Below are 20,982 nucleotides of genomic sequence, written 5' to 3' on the forward strand. Positions count from 1 at the left end.
CTTACCTTAGGTAAGTGCTCATTGTCACAATAGCAATTAAGAGACTACCTTTCTTTTTCTGTGAGCATTCATTTATGAGGACAAGGACATCTTTTAGAAACCTTAGAAGACCTAGTAATAAGTGATTAAAATGGGTGAGTGTGGCAGGAAGCATCTTCCTTGGTTTTAATCTGAAAACTATGTTATATTCACAACCCATGAATTAATGCTTAAACAGCCTATTTAATAATAGGGAATATCAAGTTCACCAGGTCAAATATAAATATGCATATGCAGTACAACTTTCATTATAAGATGAAGATCACAAATTTATTCATAGCAAAAATGTTATCAATAATCATAAAGTTTTATGTGATTTGTTTACTTCAGTGTCTCTTCAAATTTTTTTGTTGGATGTTATCTTTATAATTAAAAAACTTTTTAAAAAAGTACTTTTTAGATATCAATACCAAGTGATGAACATTAATAATAATAAATAAAATTAATAATAATAGACTACCAAGTGATTTGGTGGTTATTATTATTATAATTATTATATTTTTATTATTGTTTTTTTTGTTTGTTTGTTTTTGTTTTTGGTACTGGAGATTGAATCGAGAGGTGCTTTACCACTGAGCTATGTCCTCAGCCCTTTTGAGAGATGGTCTCAATAAGTTGCTTAGGGCCTGGCTAAGTTGCTGAGACTGGTCTTGAACTCAATTCTCCTGCCTCAGCCTCCTGAGACACTGGGATTACAGGTGTGGCCCACCATGCCTGGCTTGGTAATTTATTATTTAAATTTTACTTTTTAAAAGAAGAAAACTTAGGAAAAAAGCATGTAAGATATGGGAAAATAAGTGGTTAGATACAACATGTTGAACTAGTCATCATTCTCATGTGCAGAATTCTCATGTGCAGAAATCTGGAAACTTTAATATATGGGAGAATCACCAAGAAGTAATTTGTCTGATTAAATTAATACATACATGTGAAGTGCTTTGAGCAGTTGTTGGATATGATAAGCTAGTTTATTATTTTCATCATTATCATCCCTGGATACTAGCACATCTTATAATACCTTATACAATGGTAGTATTCACTAACTGCTTTTGAATTAATTTTTCTAGCCCCTTTACAACTCTGGCTCATCTCATTATGTCAGTTAGGACTTCCATGTCCAAAACTGAATAAATCATCAGGGTCAGGCATGATCTGACAAATGCAAAAATTATGGGACCCTCATTTGTTCAATCCTGGTCATTGTCCTGGTAATGGTCTTTTGTGACCAAGTTAATCTCTCTTTGCCTCATCAAACTCAAAATCTGTGAAAACATGAAATCTTTATCACAGATAAAGCAGCAGCTTTTAAACCAGTCCTCTGACCCTGATCTGAACTCTTGAGTTTTGAAAATCAAATTATTTAATTTGATCCCTGCTAATCTAACCATTCTTATTTTGGCCTATTTTTCAATCTGTTAAGGTGTTTTTCTTGCTAATTCTCTTTCTATTCCATTTGCTGTCCTCTTAAACTTTGTGTAATCAAAACTCTTCCTGCAATAGTATCCTGGATTTAGAATGTAGGACAGGTCAGAGAGCCCCGGGCTTGGCATTTGAGGCGTTCCCATAGGCTGGCATATTTGTAATATTAACAGAACTCATTTATTTAGTTTCTTGGCTAATGACAGATTAGGGAACAACAGGGAAAGAGATTTCTTAGACAAGGGTGGAGACTATAAAACTAAATGCAAAGAAACTATATATAAGCACTGTACCCTACTTGATAAAGGTGTTTCCCAGGGGTGCAGGTTAATAATTCTGAAATCACTACATGTGTATACTGGAAGTGAATAATTAAGTAAATGGATGATGGGTGGTGGGAGCCCAGTTTCTTTGAAATGGCAAGTTATAGATAAGCAAGGGGAGAAATGACCCATGTAATGGATTACTTTGAGTTATTGGTATGAGTTCATGGTTAGCTTGATGGTTAGTACTGATGGATGCATATAGAAATACAGATGTGTGGATGTACATGAGTTAGCACCCAGATGTACATTTCTCTGCTTTTGTCAGCTAACAAGGCTTAGAAGCAACAGTGCCCCAGTAGTAACAATCTCCTTTTGTATCCAGATCTTGGTTTCTAATACCATTTTTCTATAAAGGAACCAGTATTCTTGGCAGAATGGCTGATTCTAGTTTCTAGAGCTGGGGCAGAGAATGTAAAAATAAGAATAAGATGAAACTGGCATATCTTGCCGGGCTGGAAACAGGAAGTACTCCAAAAAAAAAAAAAAAAAAAAAAACCACATGCAGTGAGGGAGGTTTGTCAAAGTGACACAGAACCTTACAGTTTGATCCCAAAATAAACTAGCAATGATCTATAGTCCAAATTATGGAATAAATATTAATTCATACTAAGGTAAATAAATGAGGAAGAATAGGCTGTGCAGAAAAGAAGTCCAACTGATTTATGTGGGTGTTTCACCCTCAAGGAGATGAATCATAATTTGCCACTCCTTAAGAGTGAGCTGTGTGTGGTGACTTCCGTCCAGCAGGTGAGCATGGAAAGGACAAGAAACCTGACAAGTACTACCTCAGCCAGGTGGTCAACATCAACAGCAAAAAGTCATGTTAATATTTCCCCTTGATGTGGTAAGAATAGCACTTTACTTCTAAGATAGTGTTCCCCCAAAATCCATAATTCCAGGCTAATCCTGAGAAAAACATGAGACAAATCCCAACTGAGGGCCCTGCTATAAAATACCTGACGAGTACCCCTCAAAACTGTCAAGGTCATCAAAAACAAGAAAGGTGTAAGAAACTGCTAAACCAAGAGGAGCCTAGGGAGACATGACTGATAAATGTAGTGTGGTCTCCTGGATGGGATCCTGGAACAGAAACAGAGCATTAGGAAATCTTCCAGAAACATGGACCCTAGTGGTTGGTTCTGTACTCATAAAATAACAGGAAACTGAGTGTGAGGTAAATTGTAACTCCTAATGGTAGCCTCACACTTTTCTGTAAATCTAAATCCATATTTTAAAGATGTTTATTTTATTTTATTATTTTTTTTTTAAAAGAAAAGGCACCAAGACTCTAGCAGCATTGCAGGAGAGGGGCTGTACACCACACCCAGAAGCCCTGGGGCCTCCACATTATAAAACCGTGTTGATTAATGCTCTTGATACTGGAGCTGAGTCATCAAGAATACATTTGGCTATACCCTGAGAACCAGTTCTCTTCTACTCAGAGCAGTTCTCTCTACATTCTTTTAGTTAGAGCCAATTTTTTGGTATTTATAGCCCCAGGCTCTGTACACTCCATCATCGGCTCAGTGTTCTTCCTGACATAGTTTAGCCTGGTAGTCTCAGTAACTAAAATTTAGGTCTGAGTCAGCCTCTCCGCCTTCCCTTTATCTCCTGTCAGAATCGCTGGTTTCCTGGCTCAGGTGTATCCAGTTTTTTTAATGTTTTATCTTGAAATATTTTTTAGATTCAAGGAAAGGTCACAAAAATAATACAGAATTTTTTTTTTTTTAACTACCTTTCACCTGGCTTCCCTGAGGTTAATGTCGTACATGTTGAAGGGTGATGATAGAATATAGGCAATCAATCTTCTCATACAACACTGTTACCTGATGTAGAGGCCTTACTCAAATTTTCCTACCGATGTCCTTTTTCTGTTGTAGGATCCAATTCAAGATCCCTTATAGTCTATGTCAGTCTGTGGTAGCTCCTCAGGGAGGCATGACATTAACATTTTGGTGGAAGCACACTGATTGGTTATTTTGTTCACCATCACTTTGGGTTTTCTGGTATTTTCTCATGGTTAGACTGGGATTATGCATTCTTAGCAAGAATACCACAGAAGTGACACGCTCTTCCCAGTTAATCATACCAAGATGAACATGATGTTGCTGTGTCTTATCCCTGGGGATATTAACTGAGCTCTTGGTCAGGGTGGTGTCAGTGTTTTCCCCCTTTGTAATAAGTTTCTTGTGGAAAGATATTTTGAGACATTGCAAATGTCTTGTTTCTCATACTTTTGTCCATTAATTTTAGCATTCATCAATGAGTCTTGGACTCTAGTGATTATTAATTACTAAAATATTTGCCTAATGGTTGAGTTTTATGTTTCCATCATTTCCTCTACATATATTAGTTGGAATTCTACTCTAAGAGCTGTCAAGGAGAATTCATTCTTAATAATTACTATAACAACAGCAACAGTATTGATGATAATGATAGTTGTACCCAACATTGTTCTTGTGATTTGCTGTGTGCCTGGCACTGTGCTGAGCTCTTGATTTCACTTATTTTCTCCTCACTCTCTGAGTTAAATCTTCTGTTTCCAAAAGTCGTTTATTCTGGAGAACTTTCCCCAACCCATCCATGTGGATTGGACAACTCTGCTCCCATGACTTAAGAGTTTGCCCCTATTCCATTGTCCTCCCTACCCAAATTCTGTCCCCCACACTGGACCTTCAGTCTCTTATGCCTTCAGCTCCTGTCCTGTCTGTAATGCCTGTCACATCAGGAATGCTCAGAAACTGTTACTGAATGAAATCAAACATGAAATTTGTATTTAGAATTTTTATAACTCTGGTTCATCCTCCCAAAGCACTTTTAGATTCTTGTAATGATTTTGGTAGCCACATCATGTGGGTGACCCACAGGAAGCTCACAATAATAACACTAGGACTTTTCATGGGTGCTACTGCTGGTTCAGACAGGTGTCCAAAAGTCCATCTCTCTAATCTTAGAATTTTAAATGATATGCAAATCTTTAGGATGATTCCTATTAAATATCCTTGTTTGTTTCAACCTGCAGAGATGTTTTTGATAATCTCTGATTCTGTTCTGCCATCCATTTGCTATCCTTTTCGGCTTTGCGCAGTTTAAATTTTTCACCTCACAGACTTTTGATAACAGTGTAGGGTCAGGCAGGACCAGGTACACAGAGACACCCTCCTACTCCATTTTTCAGCTCCCTTGATACAGTGGTTCAGCCTGTAAGGAATCTGTAGACCTGTCACTAGATTGCTATTTCTGTCAAATTCACAAGGTTATTATTTAGACTTTGTTAAATACTTTCCTGAAATCAATGTAGATTGTCTCTAATGTTCCTGCCAGCCTCAGCATACAGAGGAAAGGTTTGATCAAACAAATTCATTGGCAATTACATGTTCATATGACCTCTCATTGACTTCTAAGTTAATTTAGTTCATTCATTCAACATACAATTATTGAATACCTACATGACAGGCACTGTTCTAGGTGCTAAGAATATAGTGTGAGCAAGATAGACCAGGTCCTGGCTTATGGATATACAAGCAAACAAATCATAAACAGGATAATTTCAAATAGTTATAAATGCAATGGAGACAGTGAATCGGGGTGGAGATTGTCAGGAAAGCCTCAGTGGAGAGGTGACAGGGGATCTGTGGCATGCATGATGAGAAGAAGAGCAGTGAGAAGTTCTGAGGAAGAGCAGTCCTGCAGAAGGATAAGCAGGTGCAGAGTTGTTAAGGCACATGTGAGCTCGGCATACCCAGATAACAGAGGGGCAATCAGTGGGCCAGAACGTGATGCAGCTTCCAAGTATACTTGATGAGTATACTTAATGTTTTTGTTCTAGAAAACATGTAATTTTATGATGAAAATTTCACCTTGTTTGCTAAAAAGCTAGAAGAAAAGGTAGACTAGAATTGTAAGATGAGAATTAGTACCTTTCCCTGGTAACAAAAGTATCATCTGAAAATAAAACAAAGTACTGTAAATTACAACTTCCCAAGGATTGCTAAGAACATTCCTGTGTCCCCAGGTGTAAATTCTTCCCTAACAGTAATACTCCTTAGTAGAAAACCCATCTATCTGTACTGTATTGGGTTATGTTATCATTTTGGGTGCTTCAGTGTCTAGTGTAAAACACTGCCTCAAGATGTGCCCTTGGTCTTCAGACTTAAAGACCTTTTACAGACTTGATCTTTTTTTCAGTAGAGCATAGTAGAAAATGAGTGTTTCATTGCATGCATATCTGGAGTAATTTAATCGTTAGTTTGGCTTGTTCTGCTTTGGTATTTGCAAATAATTGGTGTTTTGAGTTTTTTCCCCCAATCAATTTAAGATTTAAATGTGCTAAATCCTTGCCTTATAACTCTCATTGGAACAATGTATGCTGAAAGCAGAGGGCTCCTGTTATGGTATGAATGTTTATGTCCCCCACAAAATGCACATGTTGAAATCCTAAACCTGATATGATGGTATTAGGAGTTGGGGCTGTTTGCTGATAATTAGGTCATGAGGGATCTGTCCTCACAATGGGATTTATTGCCCTTAAAAAAGGGACTCCAGGGAGCTCTTCTGCCCTTTGTTCACCATGTGAGGGAAGTCAGCTCTCTGCATCGTGGGAAAGGTCACTGCCCAGAACTCAACCATGCTGCCACCCTGAGTTCAGACTTCTCGCCTCCAGAACCATGAGAAATGAATGCTTGTTTAAGCCACCTGGGCTTTGTCATTTGTTATAACAGCTCATATCTCCTTGTGTCTCTCACTTTGTACTTTCTCAGAGTGGGCCAAGTGCATAGCTTTCTTGGCATCAGAGCATGAGGGTTTGAGAGGAAATGCTTGGCAGGTGATTGGAATGTACAGTAAAAGTGTGATTCTTGTTTATCTCTGTGTGTTACATTTTAGAACATAGGAAATTCTGATGGTTCCTTATCTCAGACATTCTTTTAGATAGCACTTTAGACAGGTAAACTTTAATCATTTAGTAAATCAGACAGGATCTGGTGACATGAATTAGCTAACAGTGAATTGAGAACAGAGTAAAACCAATAAGTTTAGTGTACATTATGAGTTCAATATTAGGTAAAGTGGATTATAGAAAAATAATATATATTTACCACTATTTGCATGTGAGCAGCATGAGTGTATTCATAAAGGCAATATAAGTAGTCACTCAAGTATTTGTCTCCTTTCCTAAGAATATAAGTGTTCTGTATCTTACAGTTGAGGAAAGGTATTGGCTTACACAGTATGGGAAGTTCTGTCAAGTTCAGAAAGAACCATATTATAAAAGGTAAAAAGCTGTATTCTCTGCAACAGGCTTATAGTCTTTCATTGTCAGCCTAAGACCCAAATCTGCCTACCTACCAAGGTCTTCCATTCCCATTCCACCCAGGTATCATGCAGTGAGCATATGGTTTCAGGGACAGCAGTGACCTGTGTTAATTGACCTCTGTACTTGCTTATCTGAGGACAGATAGGAGCTGAGTAAATGATAATACTATAGTGAGCATGTTTGAGAAATGAAATTAAAGGCTGAGATAGAATTTTAGTTTGTTTTTCTTATTTGACATGAGTTTTAAATTCCTATATTTTTTCAAACCATTATTGTAAACAAACAAACAACTTAGAAAAATTCTCAACTGTGTATCTGCGTAATTTCAGAGGCAACTCAAGCTGGCTGTAACCAGGCTCCCAAAACTGTGTATAGATGTATGTGTAATAAAATTTTTTCTGTGTAGTACATGTATCGTCTAAGTAGCATAATGTTGATTTGAACATTTTACATAAAGATATATGTATTCATTTCTCTTTTTGCTTATCTTTAGTTTCCAATTTTCTCTGTGAACAGATTTGACTTATATAATCCTTAAATTACTAAAATATCTTCATATCTACATGTTTCTATTCATATATTTTATACAGCATTTGAGCTTCTGAAAAATTGCTAAGACCTTGAACTTTTGTTAGCTAAATTATTTTTAGATGTCTTAAAAGAGCTCTGAGAAAATGAATAATCACATCTCATTCTTTTATGATTCTAGTGATCTCTTTATCATTTTTTCTTAAAGCAGTGTACATCTGTGTATAATTTGTAAGGCTCAGGACAGAATGACTGAGCCCCAAACTCCAGAATATTATACCCAGCTCTTTGGGATAGGAAAAGAAAGGTATGACAGCAGATATGTACTGAACATTTTACATAGTGTAAAGCTCTAACAGGCAAGTGTTTTAACCATTATTAGATACTGTGGTCTTGTATAATCTCAGTGTCATTTATAGGTACACTAAGTCAGTTCTTTATCTCTGTGACAAAATATCTTGAGATTTTCAACTTAAAGGAACAAAGGTTTATTTTATTCAGGGTTTATTTATTCAGGGTTTCAGAGATTTCAATTCATGGTCACTTGGCCCTGATACTTTGAGCCTGTGGTGGCAGAGTTCATCATAGTTGGGGTGCTCAGAAGATTCCTGTTTACCTCATGACAGCCAGGAAGCAAAACGGAGAGAAAGAAGAAGGGCTGGGTTCCTAATCTGTTCTTAAAGGACATGCCCCCAATGACCTAACTTAAGTGGCTGTTTACCTAAGTGTCTTAAACACTAATGGATATAGGATAAAGAAAGTTTCAAATTGTGTTACTGTTGTGCTTGTCATTTTAATTTTGGATCAACCAGGTGAGCTACTTTGAAAACACCCAGGCCTTTAGTTCTGGCTGCATGTGAGAATTGCAGAGGAGCTTTTAATCAACTCAAATGCCCACACAAGGGCCACCCTAGGCCAACTAATGCAACAGCTAGTTTTGGGTGCTTTTAAGAGGCTACTCCATGCTATTACGGGGTACAGCTGTGCTAAAAACCACTTTCCTAAGCTCAGGAGAAACTCAAGTGCTCCACAGGGTCACAAAGAGTCAAGACCCACACCCGCCCCGCCTGCCTGTTAGCTGCCTGCATTTCCTGCTCCTTGTTGCTTCCTGAGCCTAATGGGGAATCAGCCACATCCAAGTTACTTCTACTTTGGCAGCTTGCAGCTGTCCCATAAGCAGCTCTTTCAAGATGTCTGAGGCAGTGTTGGCAGTTCACCAGAGACAGTTTGTTTCATGACCTTATAACCAGATAAACTTTGTTTGTATCTAATTCATGTGTACCAGACATTTCTGCAGAGCTCTAGGACCAAAAGGTCCTTGAGAAAAGAATTGATGTAAACTCCATCTCCATATCTGATCAGCATTCCTGCTTTCAGAACAGTTATTCTGCCCATATTAGAATGTTTTATATGTTTGTACTTCACTTGTGTGGGTCTCTAGCATACGCCCACATCAGAGGATCAGTGCTTTCGCCTTTGTCTTCTATATTTGTACAGTCAGCTGATTAGAATGTGGTCCTGTGAAAGTCGAACCTAGGAGCCATAGGTGTCAGAACTGAAGGCTCAGAAAGTCTATAAAAAAAACCCTCTGAGCAACAGTTTCTTTGTAAAAGGAGACCAGTGATTCCTGCCTTACAGTGTCACTCTTAAGAATCCAGCTAAAGACTGTGGTAAGCCTTACAACTGTGTATTTATTGCACTCCTTCCTTGTGCTGGGTGCTGTACTAGGCCCTGGAAAAGCAAACGTAGGTTATAATCCCTGTCCTGCACAAATTTACAGTTCAGTGAAAGATACACAAAAGCAGGCAATTGTTGAAAAGTTCGGAAGGGCAGAAATGCAGAGGATGCTCTGGGAGAATCAAGGAAGGATTAGCAGGGTTATTGGCATGGAGATTTCAAGAATACCTCCAACAGGCACTGATGCAGACAGAGATAAAACCAATAAGGAGAACCGGAAAACCGGATGTTCCAGGCAGAGAAAGCAGTAAGCAAAGAGAACCCAGAAGGGGGACATTGTGATGCTGATGCTAACCCTGTTTTATTCAATTATTGCTTTCCCTTGGGAGAAATAAGTGTTTGTTGGGTAAAGGCTTTATTGGAGAGAATTCAGAGGGTAAAGAAGGTGAGAGATGTAGATTAAAACCATCATCAGGTGTATTCTTTTTTGCCTGATTTTGTGTAGATTTTGAGTATGGAAGAGGAATGAAGTTGAGTGATTTTTATACATCATCAAAAATCCACAGTTAAAAATAGGCCTCTGTTCAGGTCAGGTGTAGTGTATGCTTAATATTTGAGGCTGACCTTGAAATATAGTGACAAAGAATTTCCGAAGCAAAGTGAGGAAGGCTGTTCTTCTCAAGAAAGTCTTTACAGCTCTGGAGAATTATAATTTAAATCAAAGAGTTTATCTACAAACTGCAGGGAGCACCAAACTGGAGCTTCTCTTTAGCCCCACAGTCATTTTTTGTGCCTGTCCCAGTTTTCCAACCATCAAAGCTACAACAGCATCCCTTCGAGACTACCCAACCTTAGCAGCTTAGGTGTCTTGTCAGTGTAGGCCTTAGTCGGTGTAGGTGTCTTGTCTTCTCCCTGTTTCCTTCACAATTGCACCCACCATCTTAGCAATCAAGAATCACAAAGCCAGATATCCAGTGGTGATTTCTGTCCTTCTGGTGAGTGGAGGCAGAAAGGGGACAGGAAGAATAAGGGGTACCTAATTCTTGTGCTGTGGGCTTTTGTGCCATGAATTTTCACGTGTTCTAATAACAGCCAGACTTCCTGCAGGGTGGGGAACAGACTGTGCCTCATACATTTTTAGCCCAGTGAATCCTGTCAGAAAACCGAATGGCTTCATCATAAAGTGTGATATGAAGGGGTCCATTCTTCCTAGCTCTGCTGACCTGCAGCACTGAGCACAGCACTGAGCAGCCTGGTACAGTAAGAATGAAAGGATGGGGCAGCACCGAGAACAGCTGGGGATCAGCAGTGATGCATTACAGTAAGCTTAGAAACTGATTCCTGCCAGCCTAAATCTAGAGAGAACTTCAGAAATGGTCTGAGCCAGTCTTCTCCTTTCACAGGGTAGAAACTAGAGCCCTGTGGTGAGAACTGGCCTAAGGTCCAGCTGCCAGCTGGAGACAGGGCAGGAACTGAAATCCAGCTCCCCCTCTACCTCACCTGCCCATGCTAGCTTTCCTGCTTCAGTGGACCTGGAGGGGATCCTTGGTGCAAGCAGGACTAGATCACCAGGTAGCCAGACTCTACATGTATTCAGGGCACCTGGAGATTGGTGCCCAGTAGGAAATATTTTTAAAAGAATTTGATATTCAGTACTTACCCAAAACACCCCAAATGGGTTGTCATGGGTAAAAGCAGACCTTCACGGACTTCTGTAAAGTTATTTTATGGTTTATCATTTCAATTTCAACTTCGATTTGGAGAAACACCGTGATGTTTTTGGCGCTTGGGAACTTTGGTGGCTTCATCTTCTTCCTCACTGTAAACTTCTCGGACTCAGCCCCTTCACCAAAGCCTCTCAGAGGCAGGGACAAGCCAGCCCAGTCCCATCCTTCTATATGGCATGGCTCTACTTCATTATGTACTTTCCAGGTGAATATCTCTGCTGAAAGCTCTGTCCTATCCCCATGCCAATCCAATCACGAGGACACTGTTTTGAGAAAAAGGAAAAAGGTTTATTGCTTTACTAGCAGAGGAGAAACACAGGGGAGTCCTTTTGCAAAGGCTGTGATTCTGCCCATCCACAGGGGCAGGGGGCTTTTATAGAAGTAATTCAAAGAAAATGAGATTAGGGAGAGATCAGGGAGAAGTTTAGGGAAACGAATATCAAAGGAGATCAGGTAGGAGAAGATTAGGAAAACAAAATCAGGGAAGAGAAGTTTAGGGAAAAGAAGATTGGGAAAAAGAAAAAATATATGTAAGTTTCAAAGCCACAAGAGAGATTGTCAAAGCATCAAGTGAACCCCTGTTAATCTCTATGCAGGGGATTGGTCCAAGGGCACAGGAAGGCCAAGAGTGTGGGGCACAGTTGTCCTTCTGTAACCGAAAGCTCCATCCTCATCCTCGATGCCAATCCAATAACGAAGGCAAGGTCTTGAGAAAAAAGAAAAAGAAGGTTTATTGATTGGCTAGCAAAGGAGAAACCAAGGGGCTTCTGTCCCAAACACTGTGATTCTGCCCATCAACAGGAATGACGGTCTTTTAAAGAGGTGATACAAAGGCTACATTGCTCCTGTTCTCTGTTGAAGTTGTAATTTACTCGTTAATTTGGGAGATAAGTGTTTCTGAGATCTTCTAGTACCATCCCCAAAGTCTGGATTACTTCATTCATAGGTGGGTGTGTGCTTAAGGACCGAAAAGAAAAATCTATCTAAGACTGTGGAGAAAGGTAATCCTATTTCCCCTGAGATTAGAGAGGGGGACAGATTAGGGAGGAGCAAGGAGAGAGGAAGAGAAAGAAACTTGTCCATTTTAAAAACAAATTGCATCGGCTGAGCAGCAAGAAATATCCAAAGCATGAAGTGAACCAGTGTTATACACTGAGCTAAAGGGGTGTTTATGTGGACTCACTAAATCCTCCCCAGGACTACTCAGGTGAGTGCTGTCATTTCTCTTTTATTGAAAGGAACAAGGAGGACAGAGATAAGTAATCTAAATGGCAGATCCAGGATTGTCACTCTGGATTGATGTAAGTACTGAACCCTTCCTCTTAATATGACATTGAGCTGTGAGTTCAAAGAGGAAGAGGAGGGGAGGTGTAGTGGGCTGGAGACAGTGTGGGGAAAGTAGTAACTTACCTTGAGTAGATGAAGAGCTAATTAATTCTGGGTTTCTTTCCATTACAATCAAAGTTGTGTTTTGTTGTTTGTTTGGTTTTTTTTTTTTTTTAATTGTTAACAAGAGGAAGTTTCAGAAAATGCTTTCCCTTGAATATATTAGGTAATATCTTCTCCACAGTGCCATCTTTTCAATTCTCTTCCTCACTTTTCTTACCCAGTATTCGTGGTCTGTCATGGATGCCTTTTCAACGAGGTTCCCAGTATCACATTGCTGCGTGTAATTTCCACTCTGGTGATACTTTCTCACAGCTGAGAGAAATGGCAGGATTAGCAGAAAGAGGGGTGTTAGGTGTTTTATCTCAGTCACCTTCAGGCAAGCATAGTTACACACAGGATGTGTCTTTTCAGGATTCGGGTGCAGCTGGTTGGTCTTAAGGAGGATTTTTCCTTTGGAAAGTTAAGCATTATTTCTGTGGCTGCTTCACCACACTTAACTGAAGTACAATAACCATGATTCATAAGAAGGAATCTCTTATGAACATTTCAGTCTGCTATTTCTCCTGAATGAAGTTCTTAAGATTAATTAGGTGTCTTGAGTTGAGCCCAGAAATTTGACAGTCAGGTTTCACTGAATTGATTTCCAAAACAAGGATGCCTTGAAGATTCACTTAATAGGGTTGGGGTTGTGGCTCAGAGGTAGAACACTCATGCATGCATGAGGTACTGGGTTCGATCCTCAGTACCACATAAAATAAAATATATTATGTCCACCTATAACTAAAAAATAAATATTTTTTTTAAAATTCACTTAATAACTCTGGTATACAATATCCAGATGTCATTTTATTTAATGATTCTGGTGGTTTGGGAAGCTCCTTTTACGCATTGTTTTTGTCCTTGATAATTGTTATTGTCACTGGATTCCCAGTTTGCCTTGAGACCACTCAAGCTCCCCCTGCTCAGGACTCAGCCTTTTGCTGTGCCTTCGAAAATTAATCAGAGAAGGTGGGCCTGAAGAATACAAGTGGGTGGGGTGAAGGTGGGAGTTCATAACCCACTTGAATCAAAGTGTGGAATATGATATGTCAAGAAATTTGTAATGTTTTGAACAACCAACAATAAAAGATTAAAAAAAACAAAAAAGAAAAAAAAAAAGAATACAAGTGGGCGGAGCAGGATGCAGAACTACTACTAGAAACCTGCTTTCCCAGCACTCAAGGCTCTCCCTCCCTCGTTTCCCATAGTGCTATCAAAGCCAATGCCTTTCATCTGTAGCTTGGCTCCTTCAAGAACCCCGTGCCAGCTGCTGCTTTCATGGCAGCTGTAGGTGAGCATCTGAACACTGGTGAGTTCAAGAAAGCTGAACCATCAGGTTCTTCTTGGAGTTAAGGGGGCATCCTGTAGTTAGCAGATGGGAGACTGTTTCCTATCAGCTCTCCACTGGTCAGGTTCCTGGGCTGTACCTTCTCAGGTCAGACCAGGGACAAAGAAGGAAGGAAATAAAGTGAAAGACTTCACTCACTTTTCTTCCTTAAAAGGAGCCTGCAGGAATAGAGAAAGGTTGGAGGAATTTGAAGGCAGTGAATTAACTAGCACTTCTGTATGCTCCTGCTTATTTTATTCGGGTCTTGCTTAAGTGTCCAGGTCTCAGGACCAGAGACTGTAAAGCTGCAGGGGAAAGTGTGAACATCTTAGCATCCTTATTCCAGAATCATGACTGAATGGAACGGATAGCAACCAAGTTTTAGAAGACCTGGGTTTCTATCTCAATGCCATTATTGTTAATCAGCTGATAATCTTGGTCAAGGAGTTGAACTTCTTGAACACAAGTTTCTCCCCTGACTTGGGGTTGATAACAGCACTAGTTTTCATAGGCTCGTTGTGCATTTGTGAGGGTGAATTAAAATGGAAACATAATACCTTAAAGTCACTGTGGAAGCTGGTCAGGTCCCCTTGCTATTATGATTCTACACACAGTTCCCTTTTTCAACTGCAGGCAGTTGGCTAGTTGTATGAATTTTTACATGGAAGCAGTTCATTTTGAATGTTTTTTAATAACTCATAAAGGAATAATAGCTTAAATATTTGGTTGTAAAAATGGGGAAGAACTTGTGAAACAGTGTCATGGTGCCCTTCAAGTTTATTTCGGTACATATAAAGGAAGAGTCCTTTGTCTTAGGTTTTCACCTGTCATTTGGCCTATAAAATATCTGGGAGAAACTTTTTATGTTCTACATGGTTGAAAAACCAATTTCCATATGCTAAGTCCTTTTTATTTTGAAAACAGGGTCTCACTAAGTTCCTTAGAGCTTTGCTAAATTGCTGAGGCTGGCCTTGAACTTGTGACCCTCCTGCCTTGGCTCCCCAAGTCCCAGGGATTATAGGCATGCACCACTGTGCCTGACTTGAATATAGTTTAGATTACTTTGCTCTGAAAATTCATACAGAAATTTCTGCATATCATGTTTTGGACTGTTTCTCAAAAATTAGATGGGGTCAGATATGGTCAAATATCCACTCACGAAGAAATAAGATCATATATTTTATTGTTTGTTTCCTTCTTATCACGTTTTTGCTTTTTGAACTTCCTGAACACAAGTTTCTCCTGTGACTTGGGGTCTATAACAACACTAATTTCATAGGATTGTTATGTACATTTACACATTTTCTTTTGTTAAGAAGTTTTCTTATAACATTTTTGCATATATATCTTCAGTAAATATTCACTGAAACTATAAGATATACAAGGCAACTCCTAACCACTCTTGAGATTTGAGGACCCAGTAAATAACTCCTCTTTCATTCCCAAATTCAAAACCAGTTAGAAAGAAAGAAGTAAGGCTGATAGATACAAAAATGCCATCTTTAGTGCTGATGATGCTTTTTAAAGAATGTGGCTTTGGGTCTGCAGCCAAGGGAGCCTTCTGAAATTTTATCCATGAATTATTAGGTAGACTTACCCACCCTTTCCCTAGCACAGCATGACAACAGGAGCCAGGAAGCTGCAGGGAAAGCCATCTACACCCACAGGAGAGGGATCCAGAATTCATCATCTGTAGGCAGGCAGACCCCAGAGAGATGAAAGAGCAAGGTTCGAATTTTCAGGGGGAGAGAGAGGCCAGATGAATTCTTTTAGGGAATTCCCTCCAGGTGATGTAACCTGAGGAGGCCTTCTGGCCCCTGCTCAGTAAGTGCATTCAGTGGGGAAGGAAGCCAGGCATTGTTACTGGGAGAACTGAACCTCAGTTTGCCCTTCTGCACATCTTTAGGAGTGGGAGCACATTTTGTGAGGCAGCCGATCCCCGATGTTTTAACTGGACTATTACGTTTCACTTCTAACCCCCATCCTATCTCTGAAGTTACTTATGGATTATGTGTGGATTCGTGTATTTATTTATGGTGCTGGGGCCTTGTACATGCTAAGCAAGCACTTGACCACTGAACTACCCTCCCATCCTCTCTGGAGCTTCTTTAAAAAGCGCCTTTCAAAAATGAATCCTTATTTGACTAAAAAATGAAAGGAAGGATTCCTCTTCATAAAGTACCAGATACCTGGTGGTGAATGCACGCAGCCCAGAGGTGGATTTTATCTGAAGCTGGAACAGAGTGTTATGCATGGCAGCTATCTGCTCTGGGGCGTCTCAGCTGCTGAAGAGTAAAGCCACTGCTGTCACTGAAGGGAGTTCATCATTACTGCCATTACTGATTGCTCAGCCTTGGAAGGTGATTTGTGATGCATCAGCCAGAACCCCATAGTTCCATCCCACCCTGTCTGTTCTTTTCTACATTCTCCAACTCCTATGCCTGTCTAGGGGAACAGTTTTACAGGATTTCGGGTAGACTGTGATTGCTAGGTGTCTGCTCTGTCCTTTATGTCCTTTTGGGAGTTGATGTTACCCAGAACCTGGGGATTGACCTTCTTCAGAGAAGCCTGCCTGTGTGTTGTGCGTTAGCCACTGCATGTTGTTCTCGGATAGGCTCTGGAGTAAGACCAGTTCATGTGCATGCATTTGTAGCAGCACTGGGTGAAGACTCCGGAAGTGAAGGGTCACAGCTCTACCCTGCTGAGTCATCTGGGCTCAGGCTTGCTGGCAAGGGCTCCCAAACTGCATTTAGTTTGCTTTTCCTACTGGTTGCATTCCAGTGGCTATCAATGGCTCTTTTTGCAGGTCTGTGAGGGCTCAAGTAGAGCTGGAATAAGTCTGGGTATAGCCCAGCAATCTCAGTTTGCTATATCTAACCCAACTCATCTGAATTCAGCTGTTACTTCTTGAGGAATATTTTATTTTTTGTGGTGCTAGGGATTGAACCCAGGGTCTTGTGCACATCAGACAAGCACTCTGCTACTGAGCTACACCTCCAGCCCCAGCTGTTACTTCTTAATAAACACTCATGGGTAAATCAACCTCCTTTAGACCAACCTGTCAGCCTTTACTCATGCTGAGAGGCTATTGTGATTTGTCATTGTGAGAACACAGAGGGTCCCAAAGGACTCCCCATCCATCTTCCAGGTGCTGGGCTTCCTGTCTTCCACTGTGCCTTTATGCATGAGTGACAGCCGCCTTTACTCCCTTTTGTTCCTGATTGCCAGGGATGTGCATGAACAAGGAAAATAAATGCCAAAGAATAGACAAACAGTACATGAAATTTTGTTTTGGAACTTGAAAGCTAAGCACCTCAGGCAAAAAAATATACATCTTTTCTTTTCTCTCCCTGGCCTTATGTAACCTCACTCTTAATTCACACCACTTCATTAAAAATTTTTGTTAACCTTTCCTAAACTTTTTTTTCTTTTTCCTTCCCTTGAAGTCTTTTCCAGCTCTGAATCAGTCTCTCCCCTTATGAGATCACTTTTTCTTCTCAACAGTTGAATCTTTAAAAATAAGCATGCTGTAGCAGGGCATGGTGACACAGCCTGTAATCCCAGTGACTGGTAAGGCAAATTCAAGGACAGCCTTAGCAATTTAGCAAGCCCCTGTCTTAAAATTAAAAAATTAAAAAAATAAAAATAAAACAACTGAGGATGTAGCTCAATGGTAAAACTCCCTGGGTTCAACCCACTGTACCTCCCCTCAAAACAAGCAATTCATCCCCATAATATGGAGGAAGGGAAAAAAAAAAAAGTTAATAGCTTTACAAGGTGAATCACAAGACAGGAAAGCATCAAGGAATCATAGAGATCTTAAACTCCTGGAGCATGTTTTTCCTTAAACTTATTATAAATTTAAAACTTACTTTTTAAAATGTGCTAAATTTAAACTTGTAGTATTATAGTCTCACCTGATTGTCCTGTTTCCCACCACCACCCCGCCCCCACCCCGCGCGCCTTTTTTCCCCCCCCCTCGTATTGTGGGGATTGAGTCCAAGGGGTGCTCCACCACTGAACTACATCCCCAGACCTTTTTATTTGGGGGGTTAATTTTTTTTTTTTTTTTTTAACTAAGTTACCAAGGTTGGTCTTAAAACTTGTGATCCTCCTACCTCAGATCCCTGAGTTTCTGGGATTACAGATGTGAGCCCAGGGGCCCTGTTTCTTAATTGAAAATAGTTTATGGATGAGAAAACTAATGTGTCTTAAGAATATAGCCAAGGGCCCCTGAAAAGACAAATACCAAATGGATGCTTGATAGTGTGATTACAAGAGTTTATCCCATAAATATTTGTTATTTGTCTCTTGTGTACCAGGCAGCTAGAATGTGTTAGATGACACATATACAAAGATGAATAAGACAGTCTCTCCTGAAATCATGTATATACAGAAATTATCTGTTGATGATTATCCTAATAAACTATGAAGAAACTGGGATGGAATGTCAAGAAAGGCCCAGATAACCCTGCCCTGGAGTGGGATGGAAGGTGGCTTTTCTTAAGGACACATTTGAGTTTGAATTTGTTTGTTGTGGTGCTGGGGATTGAAACCAGGGCCTTGTGCATGTGAGGCAAGCACTCTACCAACTGAGCTATATCCCCAGCCCTTGACTTTGAATTTTAAGGGAACCAAATTTTAGAATTTCAGGTCAGGAAGGGGCCCAAAGACGATCTTAATACAGTCTTTCTTTTATAGATAAGGAGTCTGGGACCTAGAAATGTTAATTGTCCTTGGTGGGATTCAGCAGTGTCTGTCAGAGCTAGAGTTCTGCTAGAACTCTCCTGCATCTGCTGGAAATAGAGCTTGGGCCACTCATGTTCTTCCCATATAAATAATTGTTTGGGGGAAATAAAATCAACATTCTATTGAATATAATTTCTCATAGAACTGCCTGGTGTGTATAGAGTTACCTTTATCATAAATCTGAGAAGGATTACCTTTTAAATTTTCTTTTGTAGAAACCTAAAGTAACAACTCTTCTGGTACATACACTACCTACATGTACATTAATAGTTCATTACAAAGACAGTAAAATACAGGACAGACTAAAAACCTGTTGATTGGTTAGTTTGGTTTGGGTTTTTTTGTTTGTTTATTTGTTTGTTTGTTTGGTACTGACTGGAAGATTGAACCCAGAGGCACTTAATTACTTATTTAAATCCTCAGCCCTTTTTATTGTGACAGGATGTTGCTAAATTATTGAAGCTGGCCTTGAACTTTCAATGTTCCTGCCTCAGCCTTCTGAGTTGCTGGGATTATAGGCATTCAACACTGTGCCCAACTAAAACCTCTTAATTGGAATAGTTTTGGGGCCCCAGGTAATCTAAGAACTATAAATCGAGCATCACAAATATCATTAGGCAGATAAAAGAAAAAAATGAAAGAATTTTATTCATCTGTTGCTAAGTACAGATCCTGGTACCCAATAAAAAGTTTATAGCATTGAATTATTTGAATGTTGAACCTTTTGTCCTAAATCAGCCTTTTCTATAAAATATTACAGTGTCACCAAACTTTTGTTCTTAATTCTGATTATAAAGATTGGTTAAATAATAGTGATATAAACTTTTGACCTTACACAGGTACCTAAAAGGTCAGTTCCTACAAGTTCATGCTAAGTTTCTTGCCTTATACCCACCAAACACTTACAAATTTATTTTATCTTATCATTGTAATTCCTGATTTGTAGAATTAAATGAACTAGTTGAATACCCTCAGGCAGAACCACTTGAATGATTTCGTTTCTTTTATTTTTTCTAATATGATTATGTGGACAACCTACAAAACAATTGGTGTTTTTTTTAAAAGGATAGCAAATGCTGGGTGTGGTGGTGCACACCTGTAATCCCAGCAAGTTGGAGGCCTGAGGCAGAATTACAAATTCTAGACCAGCCTGGGCATCTTAGTAAAATCCTGTCTCAAATTAAAAAATAAAAAGGGCTGAGGATATAGCTCTTTCCAAGCTCCCCTGGGTTCAAGCCCCAGTACCATAAATAAATAGGAGATGGATAGGAAGGAAAGAAGGGGGAAAAAAGAGTTGTTGGAAAGGACAATTACTTCTTAAATTTAAGGTTTCTTTTTTTGTTGTTTGTTTGTTTTAGTCTTATAAAACTTTTGTTCTAGCTCTGTAGGCTGGGATAGGAGGATAGGAGGAGTTCAAAGCCAGCCCCAGCAAAAGCAAGGTTTTAAGAAACTCAGTGAGACCCTGTCTCTAATAAAATACAAAACAGGGCTGGGGATGTGGCTCAGTGGTCGAGTGCCCCTGAGTTCAATCCTCAGTATGGGAGGGGGAGACTTGTTGTAAGCAGTGTCTTTCTTGATGCCTGAAATAGATCTAAAGTAGGTTAGGGCCTGTCTGGAGCTAGCTCCAGTTCATCAGGTATCATTCATTCTTACCAGTTTAAAAAACAAACAAACAAACAAAAATTGGGGCTGGGGTATAGCTCAGTGGTAGAGCTCTTGCCTGGCATTCTTAGCACTGGGGTGGGGGGGGACCCGACAACTCTTATGTATGTGTATATACCCATGTATTCTTTGTTATTAATGGTTTGATTGATAGATTGATTGATTTGTATTACAGGGATTGAACCCAGGGCCTCACACATGCCAGGCAAGTGTTCTACCTCTGAACCAGAGGTAGAATCCCACATATTTAATTTTGCTTGTGTTTTGTTTTATTCTGTTTTGATACTAGGGATTGAACCAGGGGCAGTTACTCTGAGCTACATCTCTAGTCTTTTTCTTTTTTCTTTTTTTTTTTTTAAATATATATATTTTATTTAGATAGAATCTTGCTGAGTTGCTTAGGACCTTGCTAAATTGATGAGGCTAACCTTGAACTCTCATCCTCCAGCCTCAGCCTCCTGAGCTGCTGGATTGTAGTCTTGTGCCACACTTAATGTTCTTGAGCTCCCCCCCACACACACTTGAAAAATTGAGGAAATAATTTATTTAAATGAAATGATCTTATAACCCCCCACCCCCGTGTGCCCACATATTTCAATCTCAGTAACATTATAGTTTGAATTATTTTGCTTCATTTCCTGTAAATATGTTGTAAAGCATTAAGAGTCACAAAGCAAACCTTTTGTATTGAGAAACAATATCCCGTTCTTTCCAGACATAACAAGGGTATGATAAATATCTTCCACCCCACCCCCACCCGCCTCTCTTTCACTTTGCTCTTTGGAG

At 39.6% G+C, this 20,982-nt stretch overlaps 1 protein-coding gene across 3 annotated transcripts in view; it reads left to right on the top strand.

The window, feature by feature from the left end:
• The window catches only part of Lrrc8d (leucine rich repeat containing 8 VRAC subunit D), a 111,817-nt gene that overhangs the window by 67,548 nt on the left and 23,287 nt on the right, over positions 1–20,982 (top strand). The window contains exon 1 of one of the 3 annotated variants that reach the window (XM_027935071.3): positions 12,308–12,331. The exons of the other annotated variants lie outside the window; for them this stretch is intronic. The gene's annotated coding sequence lies outside the window, so the exon portion shown is untranslated. Of the gene's footprint in view, positions 1–12,307; positions 12,332–20,982 lie in introns of those variants that run through there. 3 annotated transcript variants of the gene reach the window in all.

This window comes from Marmota flaviventris, chromosome 10 (genome assembly GCF_047511675.1).
Source record: "Marmota flaviventris isolate mMarFla1 chromosome 10, mMarFla1.hap1, whole genome shotgun sequence".
Classification (NCBI taxonomy): Eukaryota; Metazoa; Chordata; class Mammalia; order Rodentia; family Sciuridae; genus Marmota; species Marmota flaviventris.